This window comes from Euwallacea similis, chromosome 6 (genome assembly GCF_039881205.1).
Source record: "Euwallacea similis isolate ESF13 chromosome 6, ESF131.1, whole genome shotgun sequence".
NCBI lineage: Eukaryota > Metazoa > Arthropoda > Insecta > Coleoptera > Curculionidae > Euwallacea > Euwallacea similis.
In genome coordinates, this window is record NC_089614.1 from 177,131 (window position 1) to 191,880 (window position 14,750).

Genomic DNA, 14,750 nt, shown 5'->3' on the forward strand with positions numbered 1-14,750 from the left:
TATTGGACGAATTTTTTCAGCAAAAACCAGCAATGTAAAAAAATTAAATGGAAAATACATTAATTTGAAAAATTCCTGGATGTTCAAAGGCTATGAGTTGCTAGTGATTTAGTATATACTGAGTGGTGTAAAGCTTCTCTATACTTTGAAAATGTTTACGTTTAATTACAGTGATAGCAATTGCTTTTCGGACGTAATTTTGAAGGATCACTCTGCACCCACAGATATAAAATAAATAGGAGGAATAACGATCGAAAGTTGCTGTGTTGTAAAACATCTTAGCACTACACGAATTTTGCTTTACCTCTAGATACATGGCTGTCCCAATTAGCTATTTAGTTGAAATACGAGTATTTAATATCCGTTTCTAAATTTGCCATTTCACTTTCACTGACAGTTACCAAACTAAAGTCAATATTCATACCGAAATCCCGGATTTTCCCCCAGGTGTTCATAGTGTGCAAACAACATCCAATTCCAGGCTAAAAAGTTAATGGATATTTACTGAAAGCTGGGATATACCTCGATCGTTTATTAAAAAATATAGGCTAGAAAGGAAATTGCAATATTTCCGGTTGCAACGGCCGATAAGAGTCAATATTGATCTTTGTGGTAGATACAAGAGTTAATTAAATTGAGAATATGCATAACGGGAATTGGTTTGATTCTTTCAAACTGAAACATTTTAGGATTAGTTTTTACCAGGTGATGAGAGGATTAACCACAGAAGAAATGATTAGCTAGCCAAATTTAGGCACCAATATTAATTAACCAGGGTGTTAACGAATACGTGTTATATACTTCTAGGGTATGCAGGGGGATTGAAAACTGACCAACTTTTATCAATAAACTCATATGTGGAAACGCACCGTTTTAAAACCCTGGCTAGATTTATTAGTGATGCTCATATTAATCAAATATGGCAAATGACAATCATAAGAACTTTTTAATCTGCCAGTAACTAAAATAATTGTTTAAAATAACGACCACAAACCTTAATGCAGGCATTGCATCTACGTATCATATTTTGATACACTCTTTCTAAGATGCCAGATCTTGCTTGTATTTCTTGCGTCGCGGCTATAATACGCACCAACAGTGTCATAGAAGTAACACGAACACGGGTGGATCATTTGCCATGTTTAATTAATATGGGCATCACTAATAGATTTAGCTATGGCTCGAAAACGGTGTATTTCCGTATATGAGTTTATTAATAAAAGTTGGTCAATTTTCAATTCCCCTGTACGCTCTATAAGTATGTATTCATTAACACCCTGTATTGTTCATAGTTCCCTAATGAAGAAACAGATTGTTACTGAATTGTTCTTTCCAGTTCTTTCTTTCTACAATAGAATATGAAAATGTTATCCTTGCCTTCCTCATGTGATCCCACATTTGTCAGAGTATCCCATCCTCGACGATCACCTTAGAAATTGCATTCAGTATTGACAAAGCCCATAGTTATGTTCTCTTGATTAGAAGTGACGAAAATTTCAGAAACCTCTAGTTTATCGCAATAAAGACAACAGTTTTCACTCTCAGTTGAATGAGGAAGAAAGAATGGCAATTGTGCCATTGTTGGATGCTAAAAGCTGAATTATCAATACTCTAGGTTCATCATTTTGAAGCATTCAATTTATTGTCATAGCCTGGAAACGTGGAGAATTGACTGCCGATCGATATCAAACGATCCCACCGTCGTAATTGAACAGAAAATCAAAAGAAAATCGTCGACTTTAATTTAAGAGAGCAAATAATTACGTTCTGGAAAGTTAACATTAATTTGAGTCGAACAAACAGCAGTTTCGGGCCAAAAATCACGTCTTTTGTGAAAAGAGAGGAAAATGTATAATTCCGGGCAGCCACTGCTAATATCCAGAAAGTTCTGGGGCATTAGCCAGATTTAAATCGCTGCCGGATTGATTAATGTTGCCTGGAAAAGAATAATGAGCTTTGCATCCTTTAACCCAGAAAACTTGTCACAAAGCGGGTCGGCTCTCTGCGCCATTATGAATTATGATGGAAAAATTAGGGATGTGTGCGTTGTGTAGGTATACGTACACGTCGGCATTGCACCATTTTGCTCTTACACCATTAAAGGGGCAAATCATATCCAGGAAACGCATTTAAGTGTTATTTTTGGGAGTACTCAACTATGCTTAAATCCATTAGCTGTACATATCGTCACATTCCCGAAAGGATCCAATCCGAGTGATGATCCCAATGTGATTACGCTTTATTTTTGTTCATCCCTTGTAACGAAATCGGACAGTTCGTTCGTGACAAGTTTACGGTTTAGAGGGTATAAAGGTTGTAATTCTTTCTGGGGTTGGGATGTAAATCTCTGGTGTTATCCAGTTATACGTCAGAGATCGTGCTAGAATTAAAAATATACGATTTTGTGTGAATGAATAATATGTTTTCCTTCAGAACTTGTTATAAAATATGCTACCAGGTGGGCGAATGAATATCAAAGTCTCTTGCTCTCCAAATATAAACGCGTGCCAACTAAACATTCGCAGACACAGGATGTTGCTCCACATTTTTAATTCGACCCTCGCTAATTAGAGAGAAGCTTACACTCTTGGCAAGTGCTACTAATTTACGGGTATTATGCGATGAAATGCAGTGCCGGGTTTATATTCCATGTAAAATCTAGACGAGCTTCAGTCAGTCATGTTATGCATGCCTGGAACATGCAAACGACCTGTTTGTTTCCAAATTTAGGGCTGAATAGCATCACAATTCGAAGGCATCATTATGCCTACATATTGCAAAGTACTGTTGATAGAAGATATTAACAACGGCGGTGTGAGTTTGAGGGAACCTCAATCACCAACTATTGAACCAGTCAGAGAAATGCACCTTGGTGTAAAAAATCCTCAACTCTTGAAAATGGAATTCGAGCTTTTTGCACATGAAGAAGGAACTCGCGTTGGGCACATGCATAAGCTTTGAGAGTTGGCTAAGTTCGGGGTTTTATTTCTTTAAACATTCACAATCTCCTTACTCATAAAGGACTTTATTTGATTGATTGAGTGCCACGTAGTTGATTGAAATTTAGAAGTTTAGGAGAGAAATAAAATCTGATTTATTTAAATTACTATTCAAGTCAACCCCTTCCTTTGTAGGCTCAACTTACTTATAAATGAGGGACACAACATCTTCGTAAGTTGAAAATTAGGATTAAATTCAGGTAGGGCGGAAGAGGATACTCCGATTACTACAGCTTGAAATCTTGTAAATAAAGTATTATTCAAGTTTGTTATTAAATTAAATCTGTTGATACGCGGATATTTCGGATTTCGAGACTTCAATGGGATCTCGGTAATGGTAGAACATGTATTGGAGTTGTTCTTTGTCAGACTAGGCATGACAAATTCATCTCGGAAGATTGGCATTTTGAAAATTATAAAAGATACAAACTCGATTAATTTGTCCCTTCCTTTCTTCATTCCTAATGGTAACCCCATTACTGCTGCATTTTTGGCACCCACGATGGTTACTTCATCTAAAGTACCATTAATGTATGCTAAAATATGGTATGAAGCCTTTTTTTGCTGCTTTCAGTATGGTGCCGTAAGTGACTGAAACTGAAATTTATTTTCGTCACAGTACGCGTTTCTAATAAAAACCAGGTTAGGCCAATTTTATTTAATCTATATGCCCAGATATGAGAGTAGTTAGTATGCTTTCTAAAAAAGATAAAATGCTGAATTATTCGGGAGAAATCCGAGAAAAAGGCCTTTTCTATAGTTATAAATAGCCCTCTAAGAGGAGGAGTGTCATCCTCATTTAACTATTCACTGTTATGTTTTGTCGTATTTTCATCGTTTATGGTTAATGGGGCGTGACTAAAAGGGGCCAGGCACACGAAGTAGGCGTGTCCGAAAGGGATTGGTTTAAGTATACAGAGGAAGCGTATTATAATATTAAATATTGACAACTATCACGTTATTTGAAAAGCGCTATCAGACTCATTTAGATGCTAATCAAAACTTTAGTTTCAAAAAGGTCTTAGTTGTGATTAATACGTTGCTATATTACTGACTTCTTTAAAATTTTAATGTCCCCATTTTTTTGCACCAAAATAAATATAAAGAAAATTAACTGTGTGAGTACGGTACCAATTTATTACATTTTTCAACATTGAGGGCACACGAAGGAATGCCTTAAAGGGAAGAAGTTTAGACAGCTGACATTTCAAAGTACTGACGACATGTGCTAATGAGGAAGGGGCTTAAATAAAAGTCTCTACGCAGCCATTTAGGGCAGGGATATGTGTCTTATAAGGGGAGGAGTTGATACTCTGTAGCGAAATTTATTACATGTTGAACCGAAACTGGCAGAAAACTTGAACGTTGTACCATATAATTTTCAGGCGTAGTTCAGAGTTTTGGATAGTGGACCTTTTGCCCCAAATATAAATCCCCTCATAATTCTATTGCACTTTTTATTGTTAGTACTGATTTTTCTGCTGTAAGTTGGTAGTCAAATTCAGCCTAAATATCTCCCGAAGGTCTGAGTGCGTTCCTGTAAAATTGAGCCTGAATAGAACATCAGCCCATTCATAAACTGCTTGTCTTTTTGTCGGTCGGTCTCAGTGAACTGCCAGAACACAGAGCGGTGTGTAACGACCGAAATAAACACTTTTTAATTGGTTTCAAGTGTCTGAAAGATACCGTCATCTGCGTGATTTATATCGATATCTTTTTCTATAGTTAGAATTATTTACGTTTTTCCGCTTAGGGTTTTTGTCAGACAAATTACCATTTAAACCGAGGGTTGCGGCTAATTAAAATACATGCACGGCAATGTGATTAATTCGTTTTTCAATTGTATTAATTTTCTAGGAAAATGTACAGGAAGTTTGCATTTTGCAGTAATAGAATTTTCTACGATTTCCCTACAGTCTGTGGGCGTATTTGCCTCATTAAGATAATACTCCATTAATAAATTCTGAAAAAAATCGATCTTTCCTAACCGTGGTTGACGTGTCCAAGAATTAAAAAGTTCTATACCTATTTCTTCAAGCATCAATAGAGTTATTACCAGACAATAAAGACTTTTCAATTATGAAGTAACGCTGAAAGGAAGCAGAAATTAGCGTCATAAATTTGTTAATAAATTGAACAAACTTGGAAAGTTCACTGATATGAAAACTATGCTATTATGAAGGAACGAGAGATAGGATCAAAACAATTTGCCGTAGATCCTGCACGAGAAGCTCGTTCATGACCCATTTAGGAACATGCTTCTGAAGCAATTTATCGCCAACTGGCATCAAATGTTTCCAATGAAGCATTAAAACTGTTTGTAATGGAAATATGTACAAAAATGTCCATATTATATTATTTCCTTTGTTCATGGCTCAAAGCCTAACAAATTATCGTTCAATCTCCCATCTATGAAACGTCACAAAAGGAAATGATGAGTATTATCAGCTGAACCTCCGAAATGCTAGTTTATGGCTCTAATCACGGCAGTTATCTCTTAATGAGGTATGATTTACAACCTAATGGCTAAATTATTAATTAATAACGGTCCCTTGAGGTTTCGTGGATATGACTGTGGGTTATGTTACATATACCATAAACTGTCTCCCTATGGTTATTACCAGTTATTACCATCACCTACATTATTTAGGAAATGCGAAAATTAATTTTTGGGTTAGATCTCCTTTGAGATTCTTGAGGCTCATACGTGTCGAAAATTCCTAATTAAGAGTTTATGCCTGAGGGTTGTCGTAAAAGAAAATTTGTGCCACTCAGAAAAGGGAACTGAGGTTTAGAAATTAGGGCATATTGGGGAAATTCAGGTGATCACAGTTTTGTCGTACAGAATGACTAATTTGTCCGAAAGTCTTTTGCTTTGTATAGAAGATAAGGATTGATTTCACGTGATATATTGCATCTTACTAGACGTCCATGTAAGGAAACAGGCTAATACAGATAAAAAATTTATGGCTTCATGGTCAATGCTTATTACTATTGCACAATTCCATGCAAGACTTGCAGATTTGTAAACTAAAATGCAGAGGGAGAGAGAATTTAATTGATTCGAAAACTCCCACCCCTCATTGTTCTAAATAATCAATCTCTCCCCATACCTTATGCATAAGCAATTTTTACGTTATTTTTATCTTTTTACTCTTCTAGATTATAATCAACAGATGTTGTTGTAACCAATTCTCCCCTGTTCTGATTTGGAGAATTTTTAATATTTTACGAGTAATATTCAAAGCATATTGAAAGTTCAAACTCATTTAAACATTTTCTTTTTTTGTCTTCGACTGCTGTACAGATCTCACATAGAAGAAAATGTCTGTGCTTATTTTCAGTTTTATTTATATTATAGAAATCGATATAGAATTGGAAGTGTGCCGTCCCAAACTGGAAAACAGGGATTACGAATTTAAAGAGGTTAAAAAAATTGGTGTCTTACAAGAAGTGCTGGTATGCTATATTAGATGATTTATTAGTCCAGAAGCAAGTTGTTAATTAAATGGAATCTATGAGAATCAAATCACTACGTCTAACTATGCCTTAGTGTTTAGATTTCATAAAAGAGTAGAACGAAATGAGGAAGTTGTATTTATTTTAAAACTCTTTTCCCCAAATAGTCAATTGTGTCAATTACTACCTTAAGTACCTACCTTACCTACCTTAAGTACCTTAAGTACCTACTTGTTATAATATTCTGTTATTCCCACTATTGATACTTTGAATTGCAAGTCTGAAATTCCTATATTATAGTATTCAAAATCTGTGTTGCAGTTCCAAGTTCTGGGATAAAATTCTCTTATGGTTTTCTGGATTACTTTGGAGATATCATGTAATATCTGCCATTGAACCTTAATGGAATCATTTTCTCCAGGGTAAAATCGATTTTTCCAATGAGCTTACACACATTTTCTCCTGATGGAGTATTTAACTTTGAAAACAGATACTTTTCAGGAATTTGTTGATAAATGGTTAATAGAATATTATCTTGTTATGAGAATACAGATGTTACGGCTGGTATAGTGCCATTTAAAACTAATTTAAATGATCACGTCACTCGACCTCTACGATTTAGAAATTTCATCTTGTGTCTCTTTGTGTGCATATACCAGATACTGAATTTTACTGCATTACTAAACATTTTTTAGGGCGAGAAGGGGAAGAGAGTCGGGGGGGGGGGGGGGTGCTCTTCAAGACAGTGGAAGCTATGGCATAGTCTTATATAAATATATTTAAATCAATTTTTCCAAAATGAACCAATAAGTTATATTTCAGCTATTTTTTTACACTTGATAATTCCTGAAAATAAAAATCCAGAATATTTTGACTTGAATAAAATTTCTCGAGACAGAACATCATTAACTTCAATTTGGCCACATTTTCCTTATAGAAGGTTTTCATCATTTTTGAAGCTATTTTCATTAAATTGTCACTTTAGGAGTGAAGCCCTGATAAACTTCGTCTTTTATGTCACTTAATAGAGAATTCATCAAAATTTAAATCCTGAAAATTTTATTGGAATAAAGGCTCTCCAGAGGGAGTTGTAGCAACTCAAATTTAAACACACAATTTTCCCTCTAGATTTGCCTCAGTTTGAAGCCAAGTTCATTAAATTGTCATGTAAAAGGTAGACAATAATTGACAATGGTTTTTTTATACAATTAATAGAGAATTCATTAAATTTCAAATATTGAGAATATTGTTTGAATGCATTTCAGAGCGAGCAAAAAATTCAACATATTATTTTATTTCTAGGTTTGTTTAATATTTTGAAGCGATTTTCATTAAATTGTCAGATCAAAAGCGATAAGCTATGCTTGTTTTTAGCCATTTAATAGAGAATTCCTCAAAGCATACATTTTAGAAACTTGACGTGAATAAAAGTCCTCTAGAGAGAACCACAGCAATTCAAATTTCGCACATTTTTCCATCTAGTATGACGTTGTTAGCCAGTTTTTATTAAATTCTCACTTGAAACGTGAAAACTTGACAACTGCTGTTGTTATAACGTTTTGGGGAATTCCTCAACAAATAAATTCTAAAACAATCATTTGAACAGAGACTCTCCAGAGAGAAGAAAACTGTTCAAACTCACAGCTGAAAAAAGTTTTTATTGAGTATATCATCCGAGTTTCGTCCCTAAGGGCATCATCAGATGCAAAATTTAAAAAAAACAACGTTAAAGCATTAAAAACATGAATGCATAAAGCAAGTCAAACAAGGATTGACAGTTAGTTAAACTGCACACCCAGTAAGTTATATATTAAAAATGAATGGTCTAGTCATTACCAGGGGATGGGCGGTAGTGAGAATGTTCATGTTTATTATTTCTGTTTCGATCTCAATTAAAAACACGCTAAGCCTCTCCAAACTGTTAAATATTAAATTCGATTCATATTTTGAGGTTCAATGATGCAAATGAGACTGCAACTCTTTTAGGATTTGTCAATTTGCATATTCTCTAAGAGACCTCTTTCCACATTTATGGATTATATCCACCTTATCGCATCCTGGAAGATTATGGCCAAATTTTACGTCCAGACTGTCCCACTAAAAATATGTCGCTGAACAGTTACGAGTGCCTCAGCTAAGACGATAAATGCCAGATTTTAATAATCTTTCCATCTTATCTTCAGTACTGATCAAACTGAATTGATTGAAGTCTTAGCAGTTTTACTAGTTTTATAAAATAATATTAATGGAAACATTGAAATAAAGACATGGATACTCGTCGATTTTGTGTTACCTTCCATTTAAAGTTCCAGTATATTCGTTTAGTGGCCCTTAAAGACCAATACCAAATCTCTATAGAGGTCCCAATAAGACAACATACATATTTATATAACCAAGGCTATAAATATTTCGTTAAACAGTACCGATGGGTGATATTGATTGAAATGAATAATTTTGTGTTAGTAAATTGATTGACCAAATTAAGTTTTCGTACATGAGATAGTAGGCAATTATCAATAAATGTGTAGCTGGGTGTATAAATGGAAAACCATGAAGCTGTTTATCTTTCCCCCGATAATAAATGTGTATAAATATTCCAGTAACAGCGTACGTTGCATTCTGGTAGTTGCATAAATAGTTGCAAACATAAATTAAATGTACGAGAATTTATACTACCTACTTGTAGGAAATAGTATAAGTTTAGAAAAGGTGTTGAGCGCGAAGTTTGAAACGCTCTGTACAGGTTGTTTACATTCCACTTTTTCTTTAACTCCTCACCTATTAGCTAAATTCAAATACGTTATAATACACCTCAAAAAAGATTGAGATTTATAGATATACAGGGTGTTTAAAAAAAGGATTCAGGATTGAAGGGTGTGATTCCTTGGTCCATTTTAAGAAAAAAGTTCCTATTAACATGGGTCCGCAAACGCACCGTTTTCGAGACACAGGGTGTCAAAAAAAAGAACACCAGTGTTGCCGTCTTTGTTGTTGTTGTTATTGTTTTCTATTCATGGAAATGTAATGTTGCAAATTTTATTTATTAACTGGCAACAACTGGTAAACAAGTGGTTTATTCGAGGCTAATTAATAATGTGGATGAACTAGAGCAGCGAATAGAAAATGAGTGCCAAACAATTAGACAAAATCCAGGGTTGTTCGAAAGAATAAGAGCTTCTTTTCGGCGAAGATGTGAATTCTGTGCACATACAAATGACAGGTGGACATGTATGTAGCATCGGGTTTGATACTACTATAGGATGGTGTTTATATCTTATAATGAAATCACAGGTCAGAAAAAGGATTATAAATGACCGTTTATTAATATAAAGTGAACAAAGCGGAGGACAAAGTAACTTATGAATTTGCGAGCACAGACGCGACTTCTGAATTGCCAACGACAAACGAACCCAGAAGAAAAGACAGATTATATAATACATATCCCGCAAATCCTTAAATACTAAAACCCGTGGTGATAAACCATGGGCGCACCCTGGCTAGGGTGCCATCTGCACCACCCGCCGCTCGTAAACGAAGAGATATCGGGATTAAATAAAAATATCCTTTTTGAGTAAAAATAGACATTCTTTCATTATGTGGAATAGAATTTGATTTCAGTTGCATTCATACAAAAATATGACCAAATATATAAAAGCAGTGAGTCGTAACTAGCGTCCTTTAGGAGCTACATAAAACTTAAATCAAAATTCTTACTTGACACCTTAGAAAACTATAGTATATCAATTTTTTTGTTGATACTACAAAAACACAAAAAGTTATTAAGGAATTTTAAAATAAAATTTCAACCTTTAACACCCTGTAATTCTGAAACACGCAACATTTATATAAGGAATATTGGATTCAATCGTGATATTTTGGTGTCCCATATCTCGGGTTTCATCATGATCCATTCCCAATCAATCACCCTCTATTTGATTTTCAGCAGTACCCAAATAATTATATACTTAAAATTTCCACCAAACTTAACACCATATTGTTATTTCGTATATGTTGTTTCATGTATCGTACGTATCTATTCAATAATCTATTCTGGATTATCTTTTGCTTGTATACTACTTTTACATTTAATAATCTTCATTAAAAGCAATGACCGACGAGCGAAAAATATGTAGGATGAATTGCAAACAATCACAACGGCACTTTGATTCAATAGGTTTAAGATTGTATCAGACAGAGAGTATCACCAGTAGGCATTAACTCAGCCTATTGTGGAAACATCCAAAGTTTACCTAATTTCGGTGATGAATTCAGGATATCCACGGCAACTTGAGTGCTTATTGGGTTTGCGGACTTGTCACTAACTTTTCCTACTTTTATGTTCAACTTTTCGATTGTTGAACTTTCCTGGCTGAGCAAATCACAACAGGTATCCGTGGCGAAACTGCCACGGATATCCTGAAGTCATCTCCGACATTGGGGAAACTTTAGGTATTTCTACGATAGGCTGAGTTGATGCCTGTTTGTGGTCCCCTCTTTTGCTTGCCAATCTTTCCAGTCTACTCTTGGAAAAAAGTTTATGCCTATTTTTGCGTGACGGCTAGCAATTTCACACATATTTTTTGCAGAAAAAAAATGTTTATTCTATTTTTCGTATTTTAAGATAAAATCAAACTATACGTCCAAAAACTTCCACGTTTTGGATATCCCAATTTTCAGTCTCAAAGCATTTCTATGCCCAAATAAATATAATAAACATGAGCTTCGTCTCTAGTGTATTATCGTTTTGTTTATTACCTCAAAGTTTTCAACTTAGTACATAGATAGAGCTCTTGTTGTTTTGAAGAAACTAACAATTTAACGTTTAATAAGGTATTAAAACTATGGAGCATCCCAACACAGCGGCTGCATTATTAACGTGGTTCAACTGCATGCATTGGCAGAACTTTTTCAGTTTGTGAAAGTTATTCAGATAAGTTTTGATAAACATTTTGGTTTAATTAGGGAAATGGCTTATTAGATTTCTTGTAGAGAAAGGAGACTATTTTAAAATGCTGCAACTATGGTCCCTGTGATGGTAGTTAAAAGGGAGACAGTACGTGAGGTATAAGTTGTCAGGTATCAGTGACTACATAAGACACGATGTCAATACAGCGAAATTGGGTGTAGTTTTATGACTTATCAATATGAAATAGAGTTTTTTAAATATGCATTATAGCCATTGACTAGATCTATTTCCTACAAATAAGTCTCCAGTACTACCATTCCATATCTAAAGGGTTCAAAAGAATTTTCTATTCTAGTAATAGATGTTTAACAAACAAGTGCAGAAAGTATTATAATAATTTACTGCAATTTTGCAGCAAAACAACGCAAATACACTTATACAAGAAGGCCTAATGGAAAGGACGCTATTTTATGACTGTCTTAGTAGATTTAGAAACAAACGATCGAACACGGAAATTGATTGATTTCTAAAAGGAATATTTTCCACTAACAATAAAATTTAGTTAAGCAGGGAAAAAGATGTTAGAAAATTTTCACATTATCGTTTTCATTTTTAAATTATGGATTATAGTTTTGTGGCTCTTGGGATGTCCTTCAAATCAATTCAGATTAAAAAAAAATGAATTCCGAGTAAAAAAGCGTTGGAAATTTACTCAAATAACGTAATAAAAATGATACTGAACTGAAACGTATCGGAACAAAGTGTAAATCATAGGAAATCACTGTAAATTTTTCATTCCGGAAAAGTTCCAGATCTTAGGTTATTTGGATAAAAGCATTGCAACCCCTATCTTGAAGTTTTGGTAGTGAACCCAGATCGACTGTAATTCAGTTGTTGGCCAGTCCATTATCATTCTGTAATTAAAATTATATGTATATTTAATATTGAAGCAAAATGTTTGTCTTTGTTCGGAATAATCACTGGATAATAAAGTAATGGAATAAACCGCATCTGAGGATGTTTATTTATTATTCAATAAATGATGCTAATGTTTAATCAATTTATCATCTTTTTTGCTGTAATAATTAAAGAGTAATTTTCTTTTGGAATTGCACATCAATTCCAAATAAAGAACGATTAGTCCAATTACAAATGTTAAATAAATAATTACGTCCCATTTCATTGCGAGAAGGGAAACGTCCTTTTTGGACAACCTGACAGGGGCGAGGGTTTAAGTAAATACTAATTATTGTCGGAATTCATAATTATTTTTTTGACAGTGGAAGTTACAAACATCTTCTGTAAGAGTTCTCCGTTTAAATCTGGTGTGCAGAAAGTGAAGTAAAATTTCTTACTTAAGGTTCAACTCCTTATTAATTAATTAATTAAGCATCCTTTGATTCATGGTTGATCTTTTACGAAATAGAAGGTACGTATCTTTAATGTTATTTGCTTAAAAAAACCTGATTTTTCAGAGGCACGTCGAAAAGGCAGTTTCTAAAAAGACCTGCTTAGATTGTACATAGTATACGATATAAAAGAATCAAAAGTAAAATTTTCATTGAAGAAGACGGTTACAAAGACAAGGGAAATATGGAATTCCACCTAGTTTTGGGCAAATAAGTGACTTCTTTAATACCTTTTAATCGTTAATAAATCGTTAAATAAATTAATATTTAATTAATCGAGACTTACGTTCGTCTGGAGTTAGACACATTGTATGTATACATAGAAGCACGTCAGCATAGGAAAATCACCATATCTGCAAGATAAATACCAAATAACCCAACGATGCCTTAGATATTCCATTAACTAGGACGTTAAAATGGACGTTAAAATTGATGTTATGAGAAATATTTTTATGTTAAAATTTGCGTATTTATTAATTAAGGTTGAAGTGCCCGAGAGATTTTTTTTTCATCTATGTAGATTTTATTTAATATGTTGCACATCTTACGTCCATACTGTACATCCTAAAGAATGAAAACAAGCGAATTTTTACAATACATATTTACTAGAATTATAAGTACCAATGTTTCCCGGAGACTCTGTATATACAGGGTGTCCTGAAAATCAATGTCAAAAATGGTATCACTAGATTATTTGGGTCAAAACATTAAGATTTGGGTCAAAAGTTATTTGAAGAAAGTTTCTCGTTTAGATGCTATTGGCGGTCAAAGTTCTTGAAAAAAAACATACTTTTTGCTATATCTCGAGAATGCTTCAATGGATTTTAATGAATCCCATTGTGCATTTATTCATTAGTACAGGGATCATTTTCATGTAACATTAATGTCTTTTCGCATTGTGAAAGTGGTAAATTCTTAGTCATCTTCGTACAAAAATTATCAGAACTTTTTGTTGGGTAGCTGTATCGTATCGGTTTTTTTTTCTGATGATATATTAACCCTGTCTCCAACTTTTCTATCTCTTGGAAATTTCTCGTATATGTTGACGTATTATTATGACATTTTCCATAAGTGACGTCAGCGTTCACATTGACAAGTGTCGATAATTATCGAAGGAATGGCAAGTTGGTGTTCTGAATGAAAAAAGAAAATCATTTTTTTCGATGTGAAATGTTAACTGTACGAGAAATTTCCAAGAGATAGAAACGTTGGAGAAAGGGCTAATGTATCATTAAAAAAAAAACCGATACGATGCAGCTACCCAACAAAAAGTTCTGATAATTTTTATACGAAGATGGCTAAGAATTTACCACTTTCACATTGCGAAAAGACATGAATGTTACATGAAAATAATCCCTGTACTAATGAATAAATGCACAATGGGATTAATTAAAATCCATTGAAGCATTCTCGAGATATAGCAAAAAGTATGTTTTTTTCAAGAACTTTGACTACCAATAGCATCTAAACGAGAAACTTTCTTCAAATAACTTTTGATCTAAATCTTAATGCTTTGACCCAAATAATCTCGTGATACCATTTTTGATATTGATTTTCGGGACACCCTGTATATGTTATTTCGCGTCGCGTATCGATTTGTTGACTGGTGAACTGTACTATGGTAAAAAAGGTTGTAAAGTTTTTTGAATCTTTCGAAGCCATGCCATTGCTTAGATGATTCCGACCAGCGTTAGCGCGACAGCAAATCAGATTTTGGATAATGAGCGATCTAACAATCGAAATTATTGAAATAATGGGGACTTTTTTTTATTTAAAAGACGTGTAAGATACCTATGATTTAGCAGTGATTTAATGCGTGAAAGTAGGCGTCATGAAATACTTTTTCTCCTTCAAAGAAGCATGACTAATTGCCAGAAGAGTTAAAATTTAGTATATCAGAGTGCGATATTTATTTTATTTTATGAGTTTCGTTGTCATTTTCTTTGTTTAAGAAAAAGGCAGTTCGCCTGCTCATTC

The 14,750-nt window shown here is 33.9% G+C and overlaps 1 protein-coding gene across 1 annotated transcript in view; it reads left to right on the top strand.

Moving 5' to 3' along the window:
* Ten-a (tenascin accessory) overlaps positions 1 to 14,750 on the top strand; it is a 244,158-nt gene that overhangs the window by 26,193 nt on the left and 203,215 nt on the right. The window lies entirely within an intron of this gene.